At 42.1% G+C, this 9873-nt stretch overlaps 1 long non-coding RNA gene across 2 annotated transcripts; it reads right to left on the bottom strand.

Annotated features, from left to right (window-relative positions):
* Positions 1–640: 640 nt before the first annotated feature.
* On the bottom strand, positions 641–7064 carry LOC133902536 (uncharacterized). 2 transcript variants are annotated; one of them, XR_009906877.1, is made up of 3 exons: positions 6959–7064; positions 1159–1245; positions 641–1080 (listed from the first exon to the last, which is right to left on the bottom strand). It is a non-coding gene; the product is annotated as an uncharacterized LOC133902536 (long non-coding RNA). The 2 variants fall into 2 exon arrangements; XR_009906876.1 differs by having other exon boundaries at positions 641–1067.
* Between the last annotated feature and the right edge of the window lie 2809 nt (positions 7065–9873).

The raw sequence follows: 9873 nt of genomic DNA, 5'->3' as shown, positions 1-9873 counted from the left end.
TTAATAGTTGTATAAAATTATAGAGAAATTGCAAGACATTTCTTGATATATTTTTGGGCATTCTAGCTGTAGAACCATTCTCTTTGCCGGAGAAGTGACTGTATTAAAAAGAATGTGGTTCACAGCTGAGTCGAACATACATAAAAAAAAGGCATTTGCAAATACTTCCTGATTTTTTATTTTTTGCAAAAATGTCACTCGAATGACAATTTTAATAGCATTTTTACAATTTTCTATAACAAACTTACAATAACACCAAAAGTATTGATTTCTTTGCAATAACTCGAATGCAAGAGTTTAGAGTAGTGCTAAGACATCGGGACAAAAGGACCCCGAGATTTTAAGGACCCGAGATTTTCATAATCTTCTGGGGAAAATAAGAGTCTATCTATAATCTTTCTATAGGCATGTGTCTGCTTTAGGATCTCGATCCGCCTTCCGTGCATTAGGTCGATTCCTTTGCATGACCCATTATCCTGCCAAGCGAGCCATTTGAAAGTATAATAAATTCACCTGTTCTAAACTCTTTGAAAAATGTAACATACCAAGTTTACTTAATAAAATTACAAGAATGCAACATACCAAGTCTGCCCAAAACACTTGCTTTGGTCTCCGCCTCTCCGGTGAACTCTTGACTCCAAGATACAAATAATCTAGTTCACCACCGGTGAAAACATGAACACACCAATTATCAATCTTCCTAAGGTGGTCAAAAGAGTGGTGCTGCAATTATACAGAATGTTTCAATCTGGTATTTGATAACGTGCAAATTGGCACTTGAGTGTGCACTAAAAATATATGGCATAACTATATATGATATGATAAGTGGATATCCTGCACGTTATCGTGGGCATTATTTATATAAGTTAAGTGACCCAAATCATTTTCAGGACTCAAACAGCAACCAGACAATACAGAACGATATGAAAAAAAAGGCGTAAAGAAGTAGTTGCTCACATCAGTCCTCACCATCCTGTGATACAAATTCAGAGTAGATCTAGATACTTTATGGTCACCATTCACAACCATAGGTTCTGCAAAATTCCCCGATACTAAACTGTATGCAGCTGAAACGCATAACTAGGACAAAAAGTCAGCACAGTTAGCAGTAGAAAAAGAAAGGGACGAAAAGTACCAATCGAGCATACATATTAGCACCTCAAGAATCCAGATGAAGAAACAAGTGGCTCTAGCGATTCCCCATGGATCTTATAATCTTCTCCGTCCTCTCTGTAATCAAGCCACCTGCGATGATGAGGACATCACTCTTTCGGATACACACACACCGAATATTCCTCCAACACTAGGTCCATTGACACGAGCTCGTGCACGTCAACTAAATCATGAGGTGAGCTCGTTCCTTAGTGTTCCTTTATACTTTGATGAGGATGGGATGCTACTGAATAATTGTGATGTATTGTTACTTAGGAACACGAGAGAAGAACAGCGCCCATGCCAAGGTGGAGGCCCAATCCAGTTCGAGTCCGTTTCGGACTTCAGGATCAGTCCGCACTAAAATCGTCGCCCAGGACGCATACGGACTCCGTTTTTGACGTTCTACACATGGTTGGAAAGCTAAGGAGATAAGCTTTCCAACGGTACTGGTCCCATGTCCAAATTCCATGCTGAACAATTACGTCGTGGCCAACAACAACGTCGTCAAGGTAATGGAGGTAATAATGTTAATCGTAACGGTCGCGATGATCCTTATTCTAAGATTAAGTTTTCAATGCCTCCTTTTGATGGTGCATATGATGCTGATGCTTATTTGAATTGGGAAATGACGGTTAATCAAAAGTATAGTTCTCATATGGTTCCTGAAATACATAGAGTTAGACTAGCCACTTATGAGTTCACGAATTATGCTATTATTTGGTGGAATGGTCTAGTTTCTAGTGGCTTAGAACCTGAATCATGGCCTAGACTAAAGCGTGCCATGCGCAATAGATTTATTCCTCCTGATTATACACGTGAATTGAAAAAGAAATTGCAGCGCTTAAATCAAGGTTCTAAATCTGTCCATGATTACTATCAAGAGCTTCAAATTGCTATGCTTCGTTGTAGTATACAAGAGGATGATGAGGATACCATGATACGTTTTTACTCCGGGTTGAGACGTGAAATTCAGGACCTTGTTGATTATAAAGATTACAATACTACCAATAGGTTGTTTCATTTTGCTATCTTGGCAGAAAAAGAACTGCAGGGTCGACAACAGGTGCAGAAATTGTGGAACAATTTTGGGAGTACATCTACTTCACGAGTACCACCGGGACAAGCAACAACATTCCCTTCTACATCTACACGATCTGCTGCCCCCTCCTCCAACACTCGGGCGCGTTCAGCAGGAGCACCACAACCATCACGTGAGGTGAGTAAATCTACTGTTTCGCAGGATCCAATGCCACGCTCTTCTTCAGGTGCAGCTACCACGGGTCGTACAACGGGCATTGTGTGCCGTCGCTGCCAAGGTATTGGCCACGTCATGAAGGATTGCCCAAGCCAGTGAGCATACTCCGCAACAGCAGATGGTGGATATGTTAGTCATAGTGATGTCGAGGAAGAATATGCATTTGAAGCTAATCTTGCAGCCGATCATGACATGGATAGTGAGGGGGAGGAGATTAGTGGTACCGCTGCCACGGAGAGTTATGCAGCACGCACCTTCATTGTGAAGCGAGTTTTGAGTTCTCAAATGGGACAAGCGGAGCAGCTACAACGCCATAATCTATTACAGACATTCCTCATTGTCAAAGATGCACGTGTTCGTACCATAATTGATGGCGGGAGTTGCAACAACCTCTTGAGCTCCGATCTTGTGAAGAATCTTTCCTTGCCAACACGTGCACATCCTCATCCATACTACATTCTGTGGTTCAATAACAGCGGTAAGGTTAAGGTAACACAATCTGCGAGAGTACATTTTTCTATTGGTTCCTACCATGATTATGCTGATTTTGATGTAGTGCCTATGCAAGCATGTTCACTTTTGTTAGGCCGTCCTTGGGAATTTGATACCGATGCTACACACCATGGTAGAAGTAATAAATACTCTCTCATGCACAAGGGAAAGAAAATCTCTTTGCTTCCTTTGACACCTGCTGAAATTGTGCAATGTGATAAAGCTTTAGCTGAAAAAGAAAAGAAAGAATATGTTTTGGAATCTGAAAATCAGCAAGTAGCTCAATCTGTTTTTCCACCTAAGAAAGAGAAGAACACCTCTGGAATCTGTTATGCTTGCTACTAAATCTGACCTTGCTGAAATTCAAGATAATGATACTTTGTGCTATGCTTTCGTATGCAAAGAGGTTTTATTTTCAATTGATGATATACCTAGCTCTTTGCCTGCTGCTGTCACTAACCTTTTGCAGGAGTATAAGGATGTCTTTCCAGCTGAGATACCCCCGGGGCTACCACCATTGAGAGGGATAGAGCACCAAATAGATTTGATCCCGGGAGCGACTTTGCCAAACCGCGCTGCATATAGGACCAATCCAGAGGAGACTAAGGAAATTCAGCAACAAGTCCAAGACCTTTTGGACCGTGGGTACGTACGAGAGAGCCTTAGTTCTTGTGCTGTTCCTGTTCTTTTGGTTCCTAAGAAAGATGGCACATGGCGCATGTGTGTTGATTGTAGAGCCATTAATAATATCACAATAAGGTATCATCACCCTATTCCTAGGCTAGATGACATGCTTGATGAGTTGAGTGGTTCTATTATTTTCACGAAGATTGACTTGCATAGTGGTTACCACCAAATAAGAATGAAATTGGGAGATGAATGGAAAACTGCTTTCAAAACTAAGTTCGGTCTATATGAGTGGTTAGTGATGCCTTTTGTTTTAACTAATGCACCTAGCACTTTCATGAGATTGATGAATGAGGTTTTACGTGCTTTCATAGGAAGATTTGTGGTGGTGTACTTTGATGATATTTTGATCTATAGCAAGTCACATGAAGAACACATTGATCATCTACGTGCTGTTTTTACTGCTTTGAGAGAGGCACGTTTGTTTGCTAACCTTGACAAGTGCACCTTTTGCACGAATAGAGTTGCTTTTCTTGGCTATGTTGTTACTCCACAGGGAATTGAAGTGGATGAAGCTAAAATTGAAGCCATCAAGAGCTGGCCAACCCCTGGGACTAGCACACAGGTGAGAAGCTTTCATGGCCTTGCAGGGTTCTATCGGCGTTTTGTGAGAGATTTCAGCACCATTGCTGCCCCACTCAATGAGTTGACAAAGAAGGGCGTTCCGTTCCAATGGGGGCCAGCACAAGAACAAGCTTTTAATACGCTGAAAGATAAGCTTACGCATGCACCTCTACTCCAACTTCCGGACTTTGGTAAGACTTTTGAGTTAGAATGTGATGCTAGCGGCATTGGAATTGGAGGAGTGCTACTACAAGGAGGTAAACCCGTTGCTTATTTTAGTGAGAAATTGAATGGGCCATCTCTTAATTATTTGACTTATGATAAGGAGTTGTATGCTTTAGTGCGAGTTTTAGAAACATGGCAACATTATCTTTGGCCCAAGGAGTTTATTATTCATTCTGATCATAAAGCTTTGAAACATATTAGAAGCCAAGCCAAACTGAACAAACGTCATGCTAAATGGGTTGAATTTATAGAGTCTTTTCCTTATATCATTAAACACAAGAAAGGTAAAGATAATGTCATTGCAGATGCGTTATCTAGACGTTATACCATGTTGTCCCAACTCGATCATAAGATTTTTGGTTTAGAAACAATTAAAGGATTATATACTACTTATTTGGACTTTAAAGATGCTTTCGAACATTGTAAAGAAGGAAGAACTTGGAATAAATATGTGCTGAATGATGGATTACTATACCGTGCTAACAAGCTATGCATCCCAGCTAGCTCTATTCGCCTATTGTTCTTGCAGGAAGCGCATGGAGGTGGTTTGATGGGATATTTTGGAGTGAAGAAGACCGAGGATGTACTGGCTACTCACTTCTTTTGGCCTAGGATGAGGCGCCACGTCGAGCGCTACGTGGCATGCTGCACTACTTGCAATAAAGCTAAGTCTCGCTTGAACCCACATGGACTTTATATGCCTCTTCCTGTTCCTAGTGTGCCTTGGGAGGATATTTCTATGGATTTTGTTTTAGGATTGCCTAGGACCAAGAGGGGGAGGGATAGTATATTTGTCGTTGTGGATCATTTTTCAAAAATGGCACATTTTATACCTTGTCACAAGAGCGATGATGCTACAAACATAGCTGATTTGTTTTTCAGGGAAATCATTCGCTTGCATAGAGTGCCTAACACCATTGTTTCGGATCGTGATACAAAATTTTTGAGCCACTTTTGGAGGACACTTTGGAATAAACTTGGGACAAAGCTGCTATTTTCGACGACATGTCACCCTCAAACCGACGGACAAACGGAGGTTGTGAACCGCACATTATCCACCATGTTGCGGGCTGTTTTGAAGAAAAATTTGAGGATGTGGGAAGAGTGCCTACCCCATATTGAGTTCGCTTACAACAGATCAGTTCACTCCACCACCAAGGTAAGTCCGTTTCAGGTAGTGTATGGTTTTAACCCCGTGCCCCTATTGATTTACTTCCTTTACCAACATCCGAGAAATTGAATTTTGATGCTAAGACACGTGCTGATTTGATTCTGAAAATGCATGAGTTGACTAAGGAAAATATTGAAAAGATGAATGAGAAGTATAGAACTTATGGTAGCCGAGGTCGGAAACATATTACTTTTGAAATTGGTGATCTTGTGTGGTTACATTTGCGCAAAGATAGGTTTCCTGATTTGAGAAAGTCTAAATTGCTGCCTCGAGCTGATGGTCCTTTTACAATTGTGGAAAAGATCAATGATAATGCATATAAACTTGAGTTGCCTGCAGATTATGGGGTTAGTCCCACATTTAACATTTCAGATTTAAAGCCTTACTTGGGAGAAGAAGATGACATTGCGTCGAGGACGACTCCAATTCAAGAGGGGGAGGATGATGAGGACATCACTCTTTCAGATACACACACACCGAATATTCCTCCAACACTAGGTCCATTGACACGAGCTCGTGCACGTCAACTAAATCATGAGGTGAGCTCGTTCCTTAGTGTTCCTTTATACTTTGATGAGGATGGGATGCTACTGAATAATTATGATGTATTGCTACTTAGGAACACGGGAGAAGAACAGCGCCCAAGCCAAGGTGGAGGCCCAATCCAGTTCGAGTCCGTTTCGGAGTCCAGGACCAGTCCGCACTAAAATTGTTGCCCAGGACGCATACGGACTCCGTTTTTGACGTTCTACACATGGTTGGAAAGCTAAGGAGATAAGCTTTCCAACGGTACTAGTCCCATGTCCAAATTCTTTCTGAGGCAACGGGAATTGTAGAAACAAGTGGATGTCCAGAATCTTTTGGGCCGTTGGACCGTGTAACATGTTGGAGTCCATTAGGGACGCGTCCAGGGGTCCTTGGCCGGCCCTAGTCTTTTATATACAGTAGCCGCCGCCCAAATTAGGGTTGGGTTTTGCTTAGATATTGATCTACACACAGTTGTGAGATTTTCGCTCTTGTTCCGGACCGACTAGGCTGCCGCAAGTGTTTGTGGAACCCCGACTTTGAGTGCTTGAATTCAATTCGCAATATTTCAGATTGCATCTTCTACGTTCTTGCTTGTGTTCTCGGTACACTTGCAGGGATTGAGCCTTCTTGGCGAGGTCAACCGCGCGACACGGTTGATAACCATCGGAGCTGTGGTGTAGTGATTGCAAGGGAGACGATCTGTTCGGGTCGAAGCCTTTGGATCATCAACGTCGAGTTCTCCACCCACCAACTTATCGCTACCTATCGGAAGATCAGGCCAACATTACTCATCATGCAAGATTCAAGCCTCTCAACCAAATCAAGAACCTGACCACCGAGATCGCGTGATTAGCAGAAAAGAAACAAACTAAAACCAGGACCTCTTACCGCGTGGCCTGCGCTCCTCCGCCCGAGCAAGATGAGGAGCTGGGAATGGGAGCGCGAGGCGGCATGGGCGCGAAGAGAGGTAGAGGAGGTGGTGAAGAGTCGACAACCACGGAAGGAACTGCAGCGGCGGCGCTGAAGAAACCCTAGCAGAGGGTGGATGCGGAGAAAATAAGGGAGTTTTTTTATTTTTATATTTTTTTCATTAAATATTTAAATAAATAGACTCATGGTGGTAAGATTTGTAAAAATACGTACCTACTGACCTCTAAAAAGGCTGCAGTAAAGATGGCCATGGTGATAGCGCCACCTCTTACTGCCTTTTGAAAGGGCGGATGGGGCTAACTGCCCTCTCAAAGGGCGGGTAGGGAGGATCCTCGCGCCCACCATCCTTACCGCCCTCTAAGAGGGCGGTTAGTCCCCTTGCCGCCCTTTTAGAGCAATTAGGGGGCCGGCTCAGCCCCTTCTCTATATAAACCTCAAAAATAAGGAAAATACTCATTTTTTTAAAAAAAAGAAAGAAAGAGGAGAGGAGAGGAAGGCAGCGCGGCGAAGCCCTACTATTTTTGATTTACGGATTTTGAAGCTCATTTTCCGGTAATTTTATATACTCATGTTTTTGTTAGTAAGTAAAGTACCACTAGATTTAAGGTTTAGCGGTATAACAGTAGTTATATTATATATGTCCTAGGGTTTAGAAATATAGAAAATACTGTATTTTGTAGTATATTGTAAATATTAATTACGATGTGGTAGGATAACCATTAGATTCATAGTAGTATTTATAGTATGGTAGTTTCGAATATCTAGATTGTACATAATAATGATGTCAGTACTAATTATAGGTAATTAGAAATTTTATTAAGTAGACGGATGGTTAATTAGTTTAATTAGGTTAGTTTTTTTAGGGCAATATTAAAGAAACCTATTGTTAGGCGATAATCAGTTTCGGTAATTTTGTTATAATTTTGATAATCAGAAATATAGTTTTTCGTCTTAACATTGGACATATTTCGGATGTTTCAGAGATGTCAGATAAATTATATTTTCAGATATATTATGGTGAAGGTCAAATTAGTTATGGTCCTAGCGTGTAGATCTCTTTGGGTTTCAACATGTCGTTAAGAGACTTAGTAGAGCCAATAAGAGGACTATAGTGGGCGTGTGCAAGTGGCTGATGCATCATTTTCAACTGGATCCCCAGTAATATGATCTTAAGCTGGGAGTTGTGCTAAGCTGTGCTAATCAGGGCTACTTTGGTGAGCTCATCCCGATCAATGCGACATCTACTTGGAGGCAGTATGTAGATATATCATGTGACTGTGGACTCCCTCTGTTTTTGTTAGTTGAGGCATATCAGAAGGATCTAACAGAGATAACCTCTGTGGAAGTAGTAGCGGGAACAAGTCAGATAGTGGAAAATGAATCAGACCCGGTAAATGTCGAGGACAAGCATGAATGCAACATTAAAATAAATATAAGCTAAATTAATTATTTAATTTAGAAAACAAATTTCCACCTAGTGTTTTAAAACGAAGAAATAACACCCTAAATCTAAGGAAAGAATATTTTATTACTGTTTCAAAAGTTGAAAAAAATTAAGGTGTTACATGATGATGAGCTTGAATTCCGAGGGATCGATCAGAACTTTGCACACATCTTCGGAGGGTCCACCACGTAGGAGTCCAAGAGGCATTACAAGGCGGATGAAAGGGAGGTTAACCTGGCTCTAACTGGGCTTCCCTGATACCTCAAGTGGTCGAAGATTCTGATTACCTTCGATCAAGCTGACCACCTAGCCTCAATTCCACACCCGGGTCGGTACCGGGTTGTGGTCCAACCTACTATCCTCAACATCAAGGTTTTTAGAACATTGGTCAAAGGGGCTAGCTTGCTCAACCTCATCTTTGTTATGACGTTAGACAAGATGTGAACCCTAAGGTCAGAGCTCAAGGCAGGAGCTAAGCCTCTCAACTCATTGACCATGCCTCTTGATTAGATTGAGTTACCGGTCATCATTGGCGCACCTGGCAACTTCCATACAGAGAAGCTGACCTTCGATGTTGCAGACATCGATATGGTGTACAATATGATCCTAGGCTGCCCAATGCTAGCAAGTTCATGGACGTGGTACATTATGCATACCAGGCGCTCAAGATCCTAGGTCCCAAAGGGACCATAATCATCAAGAGAGATCAACACGCAACAATCAAGTGTGACAAGCAGAGCCTAGAGATGGTTGGGCACTTTTGCCACACATTGGCTATCGCAAAAGATATAGAGTCTAAATGTTAGAGGCGCCAAGCCGCAAGCAAGAGAAAGGATAATGCCAAGGACTCCAAACTTGTGAGTCTTGCTGATACTTCCAAGTCCGCCGCTGTCGGCAAGGGTGAGACTGACGATGACGCCAAGGACAAGAAGGCTGATGGTGGTATCAAGGCAGTGCCCCTCGATCCATCTGAGCTGACCAAGACGGTTAAGATAGGGCCTTACCTTGACCCCAAATAGAAACTTGAGATTATCATTTTCCTTTGGGCATACCAAGATGTGTTTACGTGGCAACAATTCGATATGCTCGGAGTCCCTAGGGAGGTGATCGAGCATCAAACCTATGGTGTAGAAGCAGCAAAAATTAACGATGGACAGAAAGCAAGCCATCCAAAATGAGGTCAGAAAATATCTGAAGGCTGACTTCATTTGAGAAGTGCATCATCCTACATGGCTCGCGAATCATGTCCTTGTGAAAAAAACCAATGGCAAGTGGAGGATATGTGTCGACTTTACCGTCCTCAACAAAGCTTATCCCAAGGATCCTTTTCCTCTTCCTCGCATCGACTAGATTGTCGACTCTACGGTGGGTTGTACTTTGCTATGTTTTCTAGATGCCTTTTGATTTGAAGAGATCTGGTGT

Source organism: Phragmites australis, chromosome 20 (assembly GCF_958298935.1).
Source record: "Phragmites australis chromosome 20, lpPhrAust1.1, whole genome shotgun sequence".
Taxonomy (NCBI): Eukaryota; Viridiplantae; Streptophyta; class Magnoliopsida; order Poales; family Poaceae; genus Phragmites; species Phragmites australis.
Note: the sequence above shows the minus strand (reverse complement) of the source record. Positions and strands in the feature narration are given on the sequence as shown.